At 39.0% G+C, this 19793-nt stretch overlaps 1 protein-coding gene across 3 annotated transcripts in view; it reads right to left on the minus strand.

Annotated features, from left to right (window-relative positions):
• tmcc1b (transmembrane and coiled-coil domain family 1b) overlaps positions 1-17344 on the minus strand; it is a 72531-nt gene extending 55187 nt beyond the window's left edge. For all 3 annotated transcript variants that reach the window (XM_062052794.1, XM_062052787.1, XM_062052803.1), the window contains exons 1-2: positions 17252-17344; positions 8511-8678 (exon numbers count right to left, since the gene is read on the minus strand). The gene's annotated coding sequence lies outside the window, so the exon portion shown is untranslated. The remainder of the gene's footprint in view (positions 1-8510; positions 8679-17251) is intronic.
• Between the last annotated feature and the right edge of the window lie 2449 nt (positions 17345-19793).

Here is a 19793-nt window from a genome sequence, read left to right on the forward strand (position 1 = left end):
TATGTTTGGAGGAGAAAAGGTGAGGCCTTTAATCCCAGGAATACCATGCCTACCATCAAGCATGGTGGTGGTAGTATTATGATCTGGGCCTGTTTTGCTGCCAATGGAACTGGTGCTTTACAGAGAGTAAATGGGACAATGAAAAAGGAGGATTACCTCCAAATTCTTCAGGACAACCTAAAATCATCAGCCCGGAGGTTGGGTCTTGGACGCAGTTGGGTGTTCCAACAGGACAATGACCCCAAACACACATCAAAAGTGGTAAAGGAATGGCTAAATCAGGCTAGAATTAAGGTTTTAGAACGGCCTTCCTAAAGTCCTGACTTAAACCCCATTGAGAACAAGTGGACAATGCTGAACAAACACTTCCATGTCAGAAAACCAAGAAACTTAGCTGAACTGCACCAATTTTGTCAAGAGGAGTGGTCAAAAATTCTACCAGAATCTTGCCAGAAGCTTGTGGATGGCTACCAAAAGCACCTTATTGCAGTGAAACTTGCCAAGGGACATGTAACCAAATATTAACATTGCTGTATGTATACTTTTGACCCAGCAGATTTGGTCACATTTTCAGTACACCCATAATAAATTCATAAAAGAACCAAACTTCATGAATGTTTTTTGTGACCAACAAGTATGTGCTCCAATCACTCTATCACAAAAAAATAACAGTTGTAGAAATTATTGGAAACTCAAGACAGCCATGACATGATGTTCTTTACAAATGTATGTGAACTTTTGACCACGATTGTATTTGTGATGGTAGCTGGAGATGCAACAATTCATCAACATTTTCTACAATAAAATTAGTCGCTGACACATTCATTCGTCGACACGAGTCTGTGACATCATCACTCAGATTTTTCCAGACGGAAGCGAGTCAGCACGACCACTTGCAACAACATTGCAGGTGAAAGCATGTAAAGTGTGAGAACATTTCAGCCTAATCTTGTTAAACACATTAATACCTTGATCATTTTGCAAAGCGGACCTCGTTTCTTTTGTGGCTGTATATGAGATACAGGAACATTTAAAGCAAAGGCATGATTTCGGCCTTCTGGAGGATGCTGTCTCAACTTGGTAAGATAGTTAGCCTGTTACCTTGCTAGTTAGCTAAGTGTGAGACAAAGTTGTGTGAAAAATAGATTGAACTAACATTTTAGCCAAACTTTGTATCAATTCAACTTTTTTTATTTGTCAGGAACTGCAGGTGTGAAGCATAACAAAACGTCAATGGTCAATCACACATTGCGGGACATTAGTCACCCCCAAGCTGATGTCATAAAATAATAAATATACAATCTATTAAATATCTCAAATGTTCAAAATTCATCGAGTCTATTAGATTGCTAAAAAATACCAGGAGTTAATCAATAATTAATAATATATCTGTGCAGCTTTTTTAAACACATAATCAAAAAATGCTTGTTTTTTTAGGACGTGAGATAGCTTTGGTGTTTGGTTTTATTGATGCTTTCTTTCTTTGCTTTTAAATGGACAAAAGTTGAATAGTTATTTTGTTTTTGTAACAGCCTAATGAGCAGCATAGTTACAGTATAAATACATATGTATGGATGAATTAGTCATCTTTGTTAGTTAGCACATGCCTAAATATATCTTAAAATGAATTTAAAACAGGACCAAATTAAAGCCAGTGAATTCACTTTATAATTCGATTAGTGGACTAATTGTTTAGATCAGTGGTCCCCAACCACCGGGCCGCGGCCCGGTACCGGTCCGTGGATCGATTGGTACCGGGCCACACAAGAAATTATAATAATAATAATAATCAAAAATTATTATTATTTGTTATTTTTATTAAATCAACATAAAAAAAACATTATATATCAATATAGATCAATACAGTCTGCAGGGATACAGTCCGTAAGCACACATGATTGTATTTTTTTATGACGAAAAATAATAATAATAAATAAAAAAATACAATGCCCCCCCCGGTCCGTGGGACAAATTTTCAAGCGTTGACCGGTCTGCAGTTACAAAAAGGTTGGGGACCACTGGTTTAGATAATCGATGACTAGTCGACTATCAAAATAGTCATTAGTTGCAGGTGACGTTAGCTATACAAATCGCTAACATTAGCAAACATTAATACACAAAGCTAATGTGCGTGCAAGTGTTGAGCATTAGCGTAGTTACGTCATTACGCGCTGAAAGCCATAGGAGGACGGATATAATGCTTACAACACATTGGAAAGCTTTTGAGACATCTGCGTAAAGGGTTCAAACATCTATCCATCCATCCATTTTCTACCGTTTGTCTGTCCCTCTCGGAGTCGCAACCCTCCTTTAAATAACAGTGCAGCATGGAATATAAAAATTAATAATTCAACACAAAGCCTATCAGGATTTTCTAGTGGATGTCTAAACACATTGAAGACATGCTGACTAGGGCTGAAAAATCTAAAACCTATTTAAAGGCCTACTGAAACCCACTACTACCGACCACGCAGTCTGATAGTTTATATATCAATGATGAAATCTTAACATTATAACACATGCCAATACGGCCGGGTTAACTTATAAAGTGACATTTTAAATTTGCCGCTAAACTTCCGGTTCGAAACGCCTCTGAGGATGACGTATGCGCGTGACGTATGCGCGTGACGTAGACCGGCGAACACGGGTATGCCTTCCACATTGAAGCCAATACGAAAAAGCTCTGTTTTCATTTCATAATTCCACAGTATTCTGGACATCTGTGTTCGTGAATCTGTTTCAATCACGTTCATTGCATTATGGAGAAGGAAGCTGAGCAAGCAAAGAAGAAAGTTGTCGGTGCGAAATGGACGTATTTTCGAACGTAGTCAGCCACAACAGTACACAGCCGGCGCTTCTTTGTTTACATTCCCGAAAGATGCAGTCAAGATGGAAGAACTCGGATAACAGAGACTCTAACCAGGAGGACTTTTGACTTCGATACACAGACGCCTGTAGAGAACTGGGACAACACAGACTCTTACCAGGATTACTTTGATTTGGATGACAAAGACGCAGACGTGCTACTGTGAGTATGCAGCTTTGGCTTCTAAACATTTGATCGCTTGACCGTATGTGCGCAACTTTTTTTTGCGTATGTACGTAACTTTTTTAAAATATATAAGCTTTATGAACCTTGGGTTAGGTGAACGGTCTTTTGGGCTGAGTGATTGTGTGTGTTGATCAGGTGTTTGAATTGTATTGGCGTGTTCTATGGAGCTAGGAGCTAGCATAGGAGTTAGGAGCTAGCATAACACGTACCGTACCGTACGTGCGCGTCACGTACGTAACTTTTTAAAAATATATAAGCTTTATGAACCTTGGGTTAGGTGAACGGTCTTTTGGGCTGAGTGATTGTGTGTGTTGATCAGGTGTTTGAATTGTATTGGCGTGTTCTATGGAGCTAGGAGCTAGCAGAGGAGCTAGGAGCTAGCATAACAAACACGCAGGTGTTATTATGCAGGATTAATTTGTGGCATATTAAATATAAGCCTGGTTGTGTTGTGGCTAATAGAGTATATATATGTCTTGTGTTTATTTACTGTTGTAGTCATTCCCAGCTGAATATCAGGTACCGTGAGTATGCAGCCTTGGCTGCTAAACATTTGATAACTTGACCGTATGTGCGCGTCACGTACGTAACTTTTTAAAAATATATAAGCTTTATGAACCTTGGGTTAGGTGAACGGTCTTTTGGGCTGAGTGATTGTGTGTGTTGATCAGGTGTTTGAATTGTATTGGCGTGTTCTATGGAGCTAGGAGCTAGCAGAGGAGCTAGGAGCTAGCATAACAAACACGCAGGTGTTTTTATGCAGGATTAATTTGTGGCATGTTAAATATAAGCCTGGTTGTGTCTAATAGAGTATATATATGTCTTGTGTTTATTTACTGTTGTAGTCATTCCCAGCTGAATATCAGGTCACCCCCGGCTCTCACAGCATCTTCCCTATCTGAATAGCTTCAACTCCCCACTAGTCCTTCACTTGCACTTTACTCATCCACAAATCTTTCATCCTCGCTCAAATTAATGGGGAAATTGTCGCTTTCTCGGTCCGAATCTCTCTCACTTCATGCGGCCATCATTGTAAACAATAGGGAACTTTGCGTATATGTTCAACTGACTACGTCACGCTACTTCCGGTAGGGGCAAGCCTTTCTTTTATCAGATACCAAAAGTTGCAATCTTTATCGTCGTTCTATACTAAATCCTTTCAGCAAAAATATGGCAATATCGCGAAATGATCAAGTATGACACATAGAATAGATCTGCTATCCCTGTTTAAATAAAAAAAATTCATTTCAGTAGGCCTTTAAATCTTTACGATAATCACAGTAATGCAATACTAGCAACCGCTCAAAAAGGAATTATAGTCTCGAAAAAGAGGTGTTGTGTTATATTCTGGTCCATAAGACACGGCGACGAATAGAGCCAAGTGTTCATGATAGCTGCCAATTGCTTGGATTTACATGACGTCAAGTCCGGCTCATTAAATAGGCGTGGTGGTCAAGCCAGCGCCTATTCTCAATGGGTACTATGTGCCATTTAGCCTTTCTCAAAGAAAAATGCCCTATGCTTGCATTGTTTTCAGCCCTAGAACCTTAAAATCATGAAAAGGGGTAAGTTGCTCAAGATGTAATCAAGAAGGGCAAAAGAATGCAAGATTTTAAGAAACAACGACAATAAAAAGAGCACACACTCCAATCCAAGAGAGTTGAAAAATGCACAAGTTTGCAATGATTACTTTGTTAACGGTTTGTTTGATCTACTTTTAATGTTGAGTATTTCCCATTTAAGTATTATGTTTACATTTGTATTTCTTAAAAAAACACTTTTTTGTAAAGCATCAAGTCGGTGAGTCTAAATAAAATAAAGCAAATGTGAGCAAAACTTAAAAGAGTTACGTTTTTACCAAAAACAGCAATTATAAAAGAAGCTTTCAGCACACGAACAATAGTCGTAAACGGCATGTGCAACAACAACAACAAGACAACAAACATGGCTGTTGATGCGGAGTTAAATCAGGAAATGCCTTACCAGAGCAAAAACGATGCGAAGAAGTTGTAGGCCTCCGTGCTTTTCCAAGTTTTCATCTGTTTTGTCGTGTGGACTGACATCCGCAGCGCGAGATAGTTCACCATGTCTGGGAACTCCACCAATGGATAATGATCTATATCACTTGACGAATATTTTTTTGATAACGCAACGGGAGAGATTTAATTGAGATTGCACTTTTTGCTCATATCTGCTTTTTGCAGGAAGATCTATGCCCCTTGCGTACTCAGACAGCAACCTTGGCTTGTTTGACCACCACTGTTTTTCACTTCCGGGAAGAAGTCACGTGACGGAACACAGGCTATTATAAAAAACAAAGTAAATTGTAAATGTAATAACGATCTGGCTGTTCTAGTCAGACTGCTGATACTGCATGGAAACAAATGAGGGTAGAAATACCAGCAGAAAAATGCTGTAAGAAAGTGAAACTGGTGTATCTAAACTGATGGGGAGGAGGCTCGCCAGTCAAATATCACGGACAGCAACTAGCTAGCAAATGTGCACACAGGCCTATAAAAAGCAGGATTTTATGTATTTTCTTTTAAGAGAAATGAAGTGAAGTAGAAAAAAAAAGTAATTCCATGAGTCAGCAGCACGACTATGATTTATTCCATTCGTGATCAGTTACAGCAAAACTCTCCGATTGTGTGTAGTTGAGATCTGCAAAACCAGCTAAGAAGACACTTACCTGAAGTGACAAGCGACTTTACCAAACTAGTTAAGTATCCACTGCAACAACTAATCGATTATAAAAATAGTTGGCGATTAATTTAGTCATCGATTCGTCGAATCTATGCTATGCGCAGAGACTACTTCTCCCCCCCCCCCCCCCTTTATTTATGAACTGTAACATTTACAAACAGCTGAGAAACAATAATCAAAATAAGTATGGTGCCAGTATGCTGTTTTTTTTCAATAAAATACTAGAAAGGATATAAATGTAGTTTGTCTCTTTTATCCGATTATTAATCGATTAATCGAAGTAATAATCAACAGATTCATCGATTATCAAATTAGTTGTTAGTTGCAGCCCTAATCCACTCATAGTTGAGCTAAACAACAATCAAATTATTCATTTTGCCTGTGTGTTTTTCCTTTTCTGCAACAGCTAATAATAACAACAATGATGGCTCGCTAGTGTTTCCTATTTATTCTTGGCGGTTCGCCAAATATAAATTTGGACCGCCACAGAAAAATGTGTTCTTTACTATAGGACTGGCTGGTCATTACTACTCCATGCATTTGATGCCATCGTAACTTGCTTCTAAACACACCACATACACACATGCCAAAGCTGACTTGTTAAAGCACATCTGTTTATCAATATAGTGTGAACAGGGCCTAAGAGGTTGCCTAACATACAAAAACAAAATGAGTTACTGAACCTGTACCAACCATCCTGATGGTACATGATAGCAGCCATTTGGGTGATATGGCTGAAAAGTGTATCACAACGTAAGTGTTTTATATCGGTCAATATCGATAATTATTATTTTTTATGAAAATAAACACCAGGTGAAAAAATATATTAAATGTGAACATTTGATTTTAAACGTAACCTTCCTCTAATGATAATCACCTCAGCAATCAAGGCAAAAAATAATGCAAATTTAAACAACCATCAGTATAAACAACTTGACGATAACCTCTTAAAATGAAGGAATACGTAAGAAAGTGTAACAAAATACTGCAAAATATGAAACTTTGAACATAGAGAAACCTGAGAAGAATGATTTTCTGCTAGTTTAGTGCCAGCTGTGCTCAAGGGTGAGCGTGGCTAAGATGATGTGGTATTACTGATTACGAGCGCCTTGGTCTGACTACGGTCTGACTGCGATATGGTCGGGGTGACTTTTCCTGTTTTATCGACAATTTATTTTCTCTCTGGAGCACTTATTTTTAGTTTCCCTTCTCATTCCGTCCAAAGACTCAACCGTGAGAAAATAAGATGGCGAAACCAAACTTGATAGTTGATACTGTTACCTGATTGACTGTTAGCGTGTCACCACCACTGACCGGTGATCATTTCCTACGTTGCTTGGTTAGCGGGCACCTTTGTTTATGCAAACAACCTTGCTTTGCCACTTCCTGTTTCTTTTGACGAAGAAAAAAAAAATCTAACATTTTATCGACCGCATTTTTTATTGTCTATCGTAATTATACATTGATATTGTTTTATCGCCCTGCCCTACTCATGAGTTTCACCAGGATGTGTGTACCTAAAAACTCTACATTGAAAGCAAACACCCCCCCCCCCCCCAACCCCGGCATCGGCCATGAAATTACAGCATCGTCTGACTCTTCTAAGCTGAGGGCAAAGTCATCTTGTTGAAATGGGTCAGCCAACATTCCCCTCTGCACATTTGCAGCACTGCTGATGTCACACCATCTTGTGCATGTGTGTGTGTGTGTGTGTGTGTGTGTGTGTGTGTGTGCGTGCGTGTGCGTGCGTGCCTGTGAAGGCATTTCAATTTAAAAACCAAGCAGGAAGCAATTTGTATTATTGTTACAGAAAACGTCTCAGAATCAATTAAAAGAGATTACAAAAGTCAGTTTATTCATTAAACCAAACAAAATCTCAACTACTAATTATGATTTAAATACAGTATTTTTCGGATTATAAATCGCAGTTTTTTTCATAGTTTGGCCGGGGTTGCGATATATACTCCGGAGCGACTTATGTGTGAAATTATTAACACATTACCGTAAAATATCAAATAATATTATTCATCTCATTCGCGTAAGAGACGAAGCAAATGTCCGCAATCGTCACACACACGTCAGCAATCGTCACACATGTCAACCAATAAGAATTTGGCGGGGGCGGGTCATGGCAGAAGTGCATTGTGCGTCATGGGATGCTAACTGCTGCTACATCCGTAGCTATTAAAATTGATTATTTCAACATTGGCGGTAACTTATAAAAACTGAGAAGGGCTGAACTAAAATGGCACCGAAAAGGAAATCATATACTGCAGATTACAAGCTGGACGTAGTGAAATATGCAGCAGAAAACGGCGATCGAGCAGCAGAAAGAAAGGAAACGGCGCATACCAGAGGCGACACCGGGGAGGAAGATTTCATTGGATTTAGCGATCGGGAGTGACAGATTGTTTGGTAAACGTATAGCATGTTCTATATGTTATAGTTATTTGAATGACTCTTGCCATGATGTGTTGCGTTAACATACCAGGCACGTTCTCAGTTGGTTATTTATGCGTCATATAACGTACACTTATTCAGCCTGTTCACTATTCTTTATTTATTTTAAATTGCCTTTCAAATGTCTATTCTTGGTGTTGGATTTTATCAAATAAATTTCCCCCAAAAATGTGATTTATACTCCAGTGTGACGTATATATGTTTTTTTCCTTCTTTATTGTGCATTTTCGGCCGGTGCGACGTATACTCCAGAGCGATTTATAGTCCGAAAAATACTGTACAGTAAACAACTTACCTGCAGATGTGGTCATCAGCAAACAATGTGTGGACATGCAGACACAGGACAGGGGTTAATAATCCAAGAGAACACCACCTCCTCTTGGGTCCTCCAAAGGAAAATCTTATGGGGTGGCTTTTGGTCTTTTAGTCAGCTGTCTCCGTGGACATTTAGAAAAATCACATGCTGCAAAATAAACAAGTGCACACATAAGAATGGTTTCCACAAGCAGTCATTCTTTGTTGCAGTGCGAGCTGTCTCTTTCCTATACTGTATGTCCGTCCAGAAGCAGTAAGCAGCAGCGGATTTCCAAATACAGAAAGGACAAACTTTTGTACAAAGGTTGTCTGTTTGACACGCAACACAACTCTAAAGCAGAGCAAATGTTTGACTTGCGTTCATCAGGCGGACGATGACACATGAAGGAAAACAGTCCATTGTACACGGACAATAATGCCTTAACATATTTGTAAGGGTGTGTTTTCACGTTTTTAGCAAATTAAGGTGTTTAATTACTCTCATGAGTGTTAACTTTATGGGAGAGATAAGATAAAACGAAAAAATATGTTCAGAAATATAAATTGTCTTTCTTATGTCACTAATTTTAGTCTTATTTCAATATCACAAACAAAACTGTGTAAGCTCTTTTAAATGAGGGAGGGGCCCACAGCAGCACCCGCAGCTTGTTGAGAAGAGCGATATGTGCTTTAACGTCGGAGTCTCCAATCATGCTACAATTGACTAGATTTGTACCTTTTTTGGAAAAATAGTATGTAGAAATTCTAAATGTAGTAAAGCTAAGTTACTAACAACACTGACAGGTCTCTGCAGGTTTCAACAAGTCAAATTTAAGTGAAGTGAAGTGAAGTATATTTATAGAGCGCTTTTCTCAAGTGACTCAAAACGCTTTAAATTGTGAAACCCAATATCGAAGTTACATTTTTAAACCAGTGAGACTTTTTTGAGACTATAATATATATAACTTAAGACCATTTCATATCCATACGCACATAAAGGTATAAAGACATAAAAGTAAATCAGAGGGCCAGAATGAATTGTAAGTATATGAATTAAATCACTGCTCTTTCAGTTTAGAAAACAAAATGGTTAAACTAACTAAATACACCAGAAAAGTATCTATTGTAAACTAATGGAAAAACATATTAGCAAACAGAATTTGGATGTGAAAAATGTGGATAACATTCAAATTTGCTCAGCTCATTTTGTATCTGATATGTATGAATACATATTTACCTGTTTTTGAGACTTTTTTGAAAATATATTGCTAATAAAAAAGAACTAATTTTATCCAAGCATGACAATTTGACATTCACCCCACCATAAACTGAGTATAAACACTACACAGACAACCTTTACAGCTTTTAATGTCAGTTGGTTTATAAACTTGAAGAAAAGATGAGACGTGACAAGCTGACCAGAAATTAGTGGAATAAATAATAGAAATAATTTAAGCGAATTATGTTTTGTTTTTTGTTTTACTGCTGTGAATTAGGGTTGGGCGATATGGCCTTTTATTAATATCTCAATATTTTTAGGCCATGTCACGATGCACGATATATATCTCGATATTTTGCCTTAATAATCACACCAGTATGATGATTCTATGTGTCTACATTAAACATTCTTGTTCATACTGCATTAATATATGCTCATTTTAAACTTTCATGCAGAGAGGGATAATCACAACTAAGTCCATTTACCAAAACTGTATTTATTAAACAGTTATTATGCAGTGGCACAAACATTCATGTCATTTCGAAACAGAAAGTGCAAGATTGTCAGAGACATTTTAAAACAAGCTATTAGTGCACTTTTGTGCATTATGTCACTAAGATGACATATCAAAACATCACTAAATTAAAGTGCACTTTTTGTACAGAATGCCACTACAATAGTTTAAAACAAATAAAGTGCACTTTAGTACATGATGTCACACAAGATATTTCAATAACTGTCAAATAAAAATTAGCTGCATAATAGGAAATCAAATAGTGTATGTCCTTCGCTATGTGGTAGGTTACTGCGGACGTTATCTCCTTCTGTTGTTGACGATTTGTTTCATACAGTGTTGATGTGGAATTGCTTTGGCATTTTGTGGGTGTGGCATCGAATGGAGATGTTGACATGCGGAGTTTCAAGCACTTTTCATTCTCTAGCAGGTGACTTTTCAAAATGCCATCCATCCATCCATTTTCTACCGCTTGTCCCTTTCAGGGTCGGTGGAGCCTATCTCAGCTGCAATCGGGCGAAAGGCGGGGTACACCCTGGGCCTGGACAAGTTGCCACCTCATCGCAGGGCCAACACAGATAGACAGCAGTGTTTCCCATAAACTGCCAAGATACCTGTGGCGGTGGGGGCGTGGCTATGGGCGTGGTCACCATGACATCATCGAGTAATTTGCATAATTTACTACAATGATATGATTTTCTCTAAAAAGGCTCAAAAAATGTATACTTACTAATTAATAATAACAGTTTTGTTTTAAACGCCCATCCATCCATCCATTTTACAATATAATTACAACACTTTATGTACATATTTATATACAGATTTGAACAATAAGTTATTCACTGAAATATATTTATTAATTGTGGTTCTTACAAAAAATATATCTTATAAAATATAAAAGCTAAAATGTCTCTTAAAGCTCTGCCCCTTTAATTAGTGCATACTAAATAATTTAACTTTAGCCTACTACTACAACCATATTATTTACCAGCAACATAAAGTGAAACAGAGGCAGAGGTGTCCTGCCACAGTCAGTAACAAATAAACAGAAAACAGTAGTGGTCAAATACAAATAAGGCAACAAGAGAAGTATCTTACACTTCCCTTTTGTAAAGTAAATCTGAACAGCCTATATGGGCATCTACATCAACTATATGTTTTGCCTGAGAAGCTGGACAGGAGAAAAAAATAAATAAATAAATAAATAAATTTTTTAGTTTTTTTTATTTGTGGCGGACGTAATTCTTTCGTGGCGGGCCGCCACAAATAAATTAATGTGTGGGAAACACTGGACAGACAAAATTCACACTCACATTCATGCACTAGGGCCAATTTAGTGTTGCTACTTTTTGTAGCAACGCTTCTGCCACATACTTTACACATTACGGTTGTCTGTTCAACATCTTCCCGCTTCAAGCCAAACCACCGCCAAACGGTGGCTGTTTTTCTTGGGAATTAATTCTTCCTTCATTTGTTACCAGATTTGCACCTTTTTTCTCTCGTATTACCACTCGCACCGCTCCGCTTGCACCACCTGCTACAGTTAACTTTAACCATGCCGATACCTCTCTGCTCCGCGAGAGCGTATGACGTTGCACGCTTGACAGTATGTGACGTATGTAAGAAGGTGCGCTTGTTTTACGTCTCTGTGAGAAGGAGAGACAAGAAAGAGTGAGAAACCCCTGTAGTGTAATGCCCGCAGCTAAAAGCAACTGCGTGAGAACATATACTCGAATATCACAATGTAGTCATTTTCTATATCGCACAGAGACAAACCCGCGATATATCGAGTATATTCGATATACTGTGAATAGACTACTACCACAGTGCTTACTGCATGTAATAGTATGATTTCACTAGTTAACATCTCGTATTGATATCCTCCAGCAATTGGCGCCACTTTACCCACATAACACTCCTTTGGGGGAGTTAACTTGATCTTTGTATAGTTGTGCAAGTATTTGTGGTGTTTCAGCAGCTTTTGACACAAACTTATCCCGGATTTTTTACTTTTACATAATCATTACATTCACTTTGACCGCAATGTTTACAAACGCCTCCCTACTCAATAGCTCCACATCCGGGTCCTTAACACTTTATACGTTTCATCCACCGGATCGTTCTGTAGCCACAAATCATTAAATTTGCACTTACCCACCTTATGGTTGGTTGGATGGTTGAAATGTATTTCAAACATGTATACAATATCACTATGATACATCACATATTTTACATATCTTCATTTTTCTTAGCATGTAATTCGGCTTTGCTGTGGGCTTCCGCTGCTGTGCTAAGCTGTAACAACACACCGCTGCGTGCGCACAGCACACTAGGTGGTGCGCGATTAATTCTGACTGGACAGCACTGGTAGCCTACTTTAGTTTAATTTTGTAGTTACGGTACATTGTCCTCAAGAATCTAAACATTTAAAAGCAACACTGAAGTTTAGGCATGTTTTAAATAAAAGTAACCTAAACAGATTTTTAAGATCTTTCAAAATCGTATTTAAGACATTTTATGAGATTTTCTGAGAATGTTATCCATTTTAAGCCCTTAAATTCAAATTGTTGGATTTAAAGACCTTTTAAGTCCCCAAGGACACCCTGACTGATCCCTCTTGCTACAGCTTATTCTCTTGCAGACCAGGTGTGTATGACATGTGTTAAGCAGTGGAGATGCACTAGTGTACAGAGTTGTAACGACAAGCGACATTCACAGAGAATCCCATTATAATGTTTTATGAACAAAGCAACCAGATAGGGTTAGATGGTGGTCACCCACAAATATATGAATGTATGGGGAACACTGCAATTTATTAGTGATCACTTCTCTCACAAGCTAACAAATGACAACCAGAGACCCTTGTCGACCCAGGGAAGTGGAGCCAATTGCAGGGTTCGTACACCTTTTCCATGGCCAAATTCAAGCACTTTTTAAGGACTTTCAAGATCAATTTTCCAGTTTTTCCAGTACCCTTCAAAAGGCGAAAACCGGTGTGAATCAATCCATAGCCTTGTTGTTTGAGGTCACCAAATGCTGTCTGTAGGAAAAATACGGAAAATCTGCTAAAACCTAAGCCTAACATTGCAGCAGTTATCATTAACTGAATGGGGCATAGAAAATGAAGCAGTGTTTCTGTAGACTGTTGTTTGCAAAACTGTCTCCATTTGTGTTGTTTTTCAAATTTCTTGTTCTTTTTCTTACTTACAGCACTCAATGACATCCCATATTTGTGCTTGTAAACTGCATAATGTGATATGAATACACACACCCTCAAAATGTCAATTTCACTCATTTATTAACAAAACTGTTCCACATTAATATAAAGATAATAAATTAAAGGAAAATATTTTGTTAGTTTCACAACACCTCAGGCACCTTTCATTAAGCATATCTAGCCTTATAACTGTGGCTATGATAACAAATTAACAAAAAGACAAAAGTTAAGTTTTTTTGCTTTCACTGAGGTAGTCAGACAAGTTAAGTAGTAAAATAATAGAGCAACAAATGCATACAACCATGTTGTGTAAAAACTACAAAATCATTCATATTAACTCAGCTCTAAGTTGTGAAAAAGGTTACACATTATACATTACATGACCTTCACAATACAAACAAGTCCAATAATGTAACCATTTTAATGCAATTAACCAAAACAACAAAATGTAACTTGTTTGCTTTAACTGAGGTAGTCAAACAAGTTAAGTAGACAACCAAAATAATGGAGCAAAAAATACATCGAACAATGTTGGATTTCCTTTTTGCATACTTTGCAGCAGGCTACACGTGGATTTGGTCCACGTTTCATCCAAAGTTTGTGTTTGTCATTTTCCATCCAATGTTCTTTAAAACGAAGACCTCCCGGCATGATGGACCGATGCACCACTGTCCTCTTGGGGGCGACACATATACGGTTTTGGCATGACAACAACCTACTGTAAGGGCTGGTGCAAAGCCAATAGGTCAAGCGTGTAGCTTTCATTTTTAAGGAAACTTATTTTATTTTTTCCCATTTTATAATTAGCTTATAGAGTCAGACTGCCGAGAAATATGATGAACATTTACAAGCATTTACAAGCAAAATTCAAGCATTTTTCAAATCTTGAATGTAGGGCTGGGCGATATATCGAATATACTCGAAATATCGCGGGTATGTCTCTGTGCGATATAGAAAATGACTATATCGTGATATTCGAGTATACGTTCTCACGCAGTTGCTTTTAGCTGCGGACATTACACTACAGGCGTTTCTCACTCTTTCTTGTCTCTCCTTCTCACAGAGACGTAAAACAAGCGCACCTTCTGACATACGTCACATACTGTCGCGCGTGCAACGTCATACGCCCTCGCGGAGCAGAGAGGTAGCAGCATAGGTAACGTTAGCTGTGGTGCTAACGGTGCGGTGGGAGTGGTAATATGAGAGAAAGAAGGAGAATTAATTCCCAAGAATAACAGCACAGGGTTCATCGTCTGGTGGTGGTTTGGCTTCAAGCGGCAAGATGTTGAACAGACAACCGTAATATGTAAAGTATGCGGCAAAAGCGTTGCTACAAAAAGTAGCAGCACCACTAATGTGTAGCATCATTTGAAAAGTCAACCGCTAGAGAATGAGGAGTGCTTGAAACTCTGTATGTCAACATCTTTGTTCGGTGCCACACCCAACAAAATGCCCAAGCCACCATTTCCAGATCAACACCATATGAAAAAAATAGTCAACAACAGAAGTACATAACGTCCGCAGTAACCTACCACATAGCGAAGGACATACACAATTTGATTTCCTATTAAGCAGCTCATTTTTATTTGACAGTTATTGAAATAGCTTGTGTAACATCATGCACAAAAGTGCACTTTATTTGTTTTAAACTGTTGTAGTGGCGTTCTGTACAAAAAATGCACTTTAATTTAGTGTTGTTTTGACATGTCATCTTAGTGACATCATGCACAAAAGTGCACTAATAGCTTGTTTTAAAATGTCTGACAATCTTGCACTTTCGGTTTTGGAAATTACATGAATGTTTGTGCCACTGCTTGATAACTGTTTAATAAATACAGTTTTGGTAAATGGACTTAGTTGTGATTCCCCTCTCTGCATGAAAGTTTAAAATGAGCATATATTAATGCAGTATGAACAAGAATGTTTTAATGTAGACACATAGAATCATCATACTGGTGTGATTATATGCATCAAGTGTTAATTCAAGGCTAAGGCAAAATATCGAGATATATATTGTGTATCGTGACATGGCCTAAAAATATCGAGATATTAATAAAAGGCCATATCGGGACGGCGTGGCGAAGTTGGTAGAGTGGCTGTGCCAGCAATCGGAGGGTTGTTGGTTACTGGGGTTCAATCCCCACCTTCTACCATCCTAGTCACGTCCGTTGTGTCCTTGGGCAAGACACTTCACCCTTGCTCCTGATGGGTGCTGGTAGCGCCTTGCATGGCAGCTCCCTCCATCAGTGTGTGAATGTGTGTGTGAATGGGTGAATGTGGAAATACTGTCAAAGCGCTTTGAGTACCTTGAAGGTAGAAAAGCGCTATACAAGTATAACCCATTTATCATTTATCATTATATCGCCCAGCCTTGCTTGAAAACACAACATTAAAATTCAAGCCTTTTCAAGGTTTTTAAGCACCCGTACGAACCCTACAATTCGCCATTGCTAGCAAGGCTGGAAGAGCACAAAGTGTTGGCCATTATTCCAAGAACAGTGCAGCGTGAGTCATTGAGCTTGTTAAGTCAGTTTGTTTGTTTAAATAATGACATTTAGAAATGAGATTGTGTGTTAGTGCATCTGTAGACTAAATTTTTTTGTTCATTCCAATCTCAGCAGTGACAACCAAAGCCCTTCAGCCTAATTACACAAATGTTAATTAAGGAGTGAAAGCCCCCCAAAGGGACCATTGCAGACTGGCCTTGTTTTAAATTACAGCTGCCCTGTCTGACAATAAAACAAATGTCAATAGTGTACAGTTCATTTACTTGTATAATGCCTCCACCAAGAAGACCTTCTCGGGCTCATGAATAAGTTACAGGTGCATTCAGTGTATGAACAAGATGTAGCAAGACACGTTGATTTAAGAGCTACATGTTCAAAAGGTTGCACAAACAAACGACTTTACTGCACTAATAGCCGGAGCTCAACGGTTTAGAGTTAAGAAGAGGATGATACAAGCAGCTTGCTAGCTAACTCTTCTAGGCCTTCACGTTTAAACAGCACGCAGTCACATGTACAGTATGTAAGGACAAAACGTCCATTTAGTTACTAATTTGCTAACTGTTGTGACAGTTAAACTGTGTGGGGATTGTTGTGGGCTTTTTGTTGGCTTGTGTGCTCTCTCGAAACACAATTTAGTAGTACGGGCTAAGGTGTTGGCGCCGGAGGGTGTTTACTTCACCGCACGGCGTACACCGGTGCGAGATGCGAGGTTGGAGGAGACACATTGGGGTCATTCGGCGTGCCTTGCTTGCACAACAGCGCCCGAAAGGCTCCCACTAAGAACGGTTCTTGCTTTCGGCGCGTCAGAATAATTGAACACCGAAAATGGTCATGGCTATAAAGGTGTAAGCTTTCACAGCATGGTAATAAATGAACTAGTGACTGTATTGTTTTCAGTCAACCTTAATTATATTATTTCCAGTAGGTGGCATAATAATTTGATCATACTACATTATATCGACGTATTAATTGATATTCATTTTAACCCTAATGTAAACAAACGCCCCCTCCCCGCCAAGCCAGGCCTGACAGTTAAACAGGCGCTCACTCGCCGGCCAATCAGTCTGTCAGATAGCATGCTAGCTCCGGCTGTTAGCGGCTAACTAACTAGCCGCTAGTTAGCCAGCAAGCTCCGGGCGAACATCCGGGCACGTCGCTAAAGGCACAAACAAGCCGGCGCAACCCTTCAGCCTCGCACAGGACACAGGGCACATGGCGGTAAACATACGCCAATTTCACACACAGAGTAATTGACAAAGTCGTAGGTTTATCGGCGTCAACTTACGTGGGCGCTGAGAGGATTGTGTTGGTGAGCGTTCATCTCTCCCTGTGGAGGAACACTCCCACGATGACGTCATGTAGCGTGCCCGGCGTCGAAACACTCAACAGTGGTATTACATTTATGTTTCTTCATCCACTTAACACTACACTATTACATTTATGTTTCTTTATCCACTTAACACTACACTATTACATTTATGTTTATAAATCCACTTTACACTATTACATTTGTTTATTCATACACTGAACACTACACTATTACGATTATGTTTATACATCCACCTAACACTACATGTTTACAATTATGTTTATACATCCACTTAACACTACTCTATTACATATATGTTCGTATGTATGTACACTTAACTCTACTCTATTACATTTATGTTTGTTTCTTCATCCACTTAACACTACTATATTATTATTATATATACTATATTACTATTATATTTATGTTTATACAGCCACTGAACACTACACTATTATACATCCACTGAACACTACACTATTATATTTATGTTTATACATCCACTGAACATGACACTATTACAATTATGTTTATATATCCACTTTATACTACACCATTATATTTATGTTTATACATCCACTGAACATGACACTAGTATATTTATGTTTATACATCCACTGAACATGACACTAGTATATTTATGTTTATACATCAACTGAACATGACACTATTACAATTATGTTTATACATCCATTTAACTTTACACTATTATATTTATGTTTAAACATCCACTTATCATTACACTGATGATGTGTCCAGGTTGCACCGTGAGGTGTATTATTATAAACTAATCTAGTATGGCATCGCCATTGACTTCCAGGAAGAGGCTGGATGACAACCCCGAAAGAGTGGTGACAACTGGAGAGACAGTTGACAGCCCGGAAAGACGGCAACCGGGGCAGGGAGGGGTAGCATCCCAAGCTGCAGCTCTCGCAAGGGAGCATCCATACAGCGCTACGAAAAACCCTGAAGATACATAAGACCAAGATAGGCTGCCTAGGGAAACCTGTGGTGCAACGCACAGTGCCAGTAAATTAAATGATAAATGGGTTATACTTGTATAGCGCTTTTCTAACTTCAAGGTACTCAAAGCGCTTTGACAGTATTTCCACATTCACCCATTCACACACACATTCACACACTGATGGCGGGAGCTGCCATGCAAGGCGCTAACCAGCAGCCATCAGGAGCAAGGGTGAAGTGTCTTGCCCAAGGACACAACGGACGTGACTAGGATGGTAGAAGGTGGGTACAGTACAGTACTCTGTACGGCACCTGATGAGACGGAGGAGGATCCAGGCCCGGACACTCCCCACAGTGCACAGAACCTCCAAGCACCACCGGCGCAGCCCCAGGGCAGACTGTCAGAGGGGGGATGTGTGGCGTAGAGCGCTACCTGGACACAAGTCGAGGGACTGATCACCCTCGGCTGAGTCGCCCAGGTGAGGGTGTTTGATTAAGACCCGAAACACCCTATGACCCCGGGAGAATCACTGATGATGTGTCCAGGTTGCACCGTAAGGTGTATTATTATAAACTATTTAAGTTTATACATCCACTGAACATTACACTATTATATTTATGTTTATACATCCACTGAACATGACACTATTACATGTATGTTTCTTCATCCACTTAACACTACACTATTACATTTATGTTTCTTCATCCACTTAACACACTACACTATTATATTTATGTTTATACATCCACTTAACACACTACACGATTATCAGAATCAGAATAGTTTTTATTGCCATTGTTTGAGAATGGGTTCACAAACTAGGAACTTTTCTTGGTGCAATCGTGCAACATAAAACGCATATAACACAGAATATGTAATAAAATGAGCTGTAACTGATCAGATCTTGATATTGATCATGTGCCTGATGGCCGAGGGGAAAAAACTGTTCAGGTGGCGGGAGGTTTGGGTCTGGATGGAACGTAGTCTCCTGCCTGAAGGGAGAGGGGAGAATAGTTTGTGTCCAGGGTGAGAAGAGTCAGCTGTGATCCAACCCACACGCCTCCTGGTCCTGGAGGAGAACAGGTCCTGGAGGGATGGGAGCTTGCAGCCAATCACCTTTTCAGCAGCACGTACGATGCGCTGTAGTCGATGCTTGTCCCGGACTGTGGCGCCGGGGAACCACACGGTGATGGAGGAGGTGAGGATGGACTCGATGATGGCTGAGTAAAACTGCAAACACCTTAAGTTTCCTTATGTTAAGTTATGTTATGTTAAGTCCTTAAGTTACAAAGTTATATTTATGTTTATACATCCACTTAACACACTACACTATTATATTTTTGTTTATACATCCACTTAACATGACACTAATACAATTATGTTTATACATCCACTTAGCATAATAATAATGGATTAGATTTTATATCGCGCTTTTCTATTATTAGATACTCAAAGCGCTCACAGAGAAGTGGGAACCCATCATTCATTCACAACTGCTGGTGGTAAGCTACATTTGTAGCCACAGCTGCCCTGGGGTAGACTGACGGAAGAGAG

The sequence above is a fragment of the Entelurus aequoreus genome, linkage group LG01, assembly GCF_033978785.1.
Source record: "Entelurus aequoreus isolate RoL-2023_Sb linkage group LG01, RoL_Eaeq_v1.1, whole genome shotgun sequence".
Lineage (NCBI taxonomy): Eukaryota > Metazoa > Chordata > Actinopteri > Syngnathiformes > Syngnathidae > Entelurus > Entelurus aequoreus.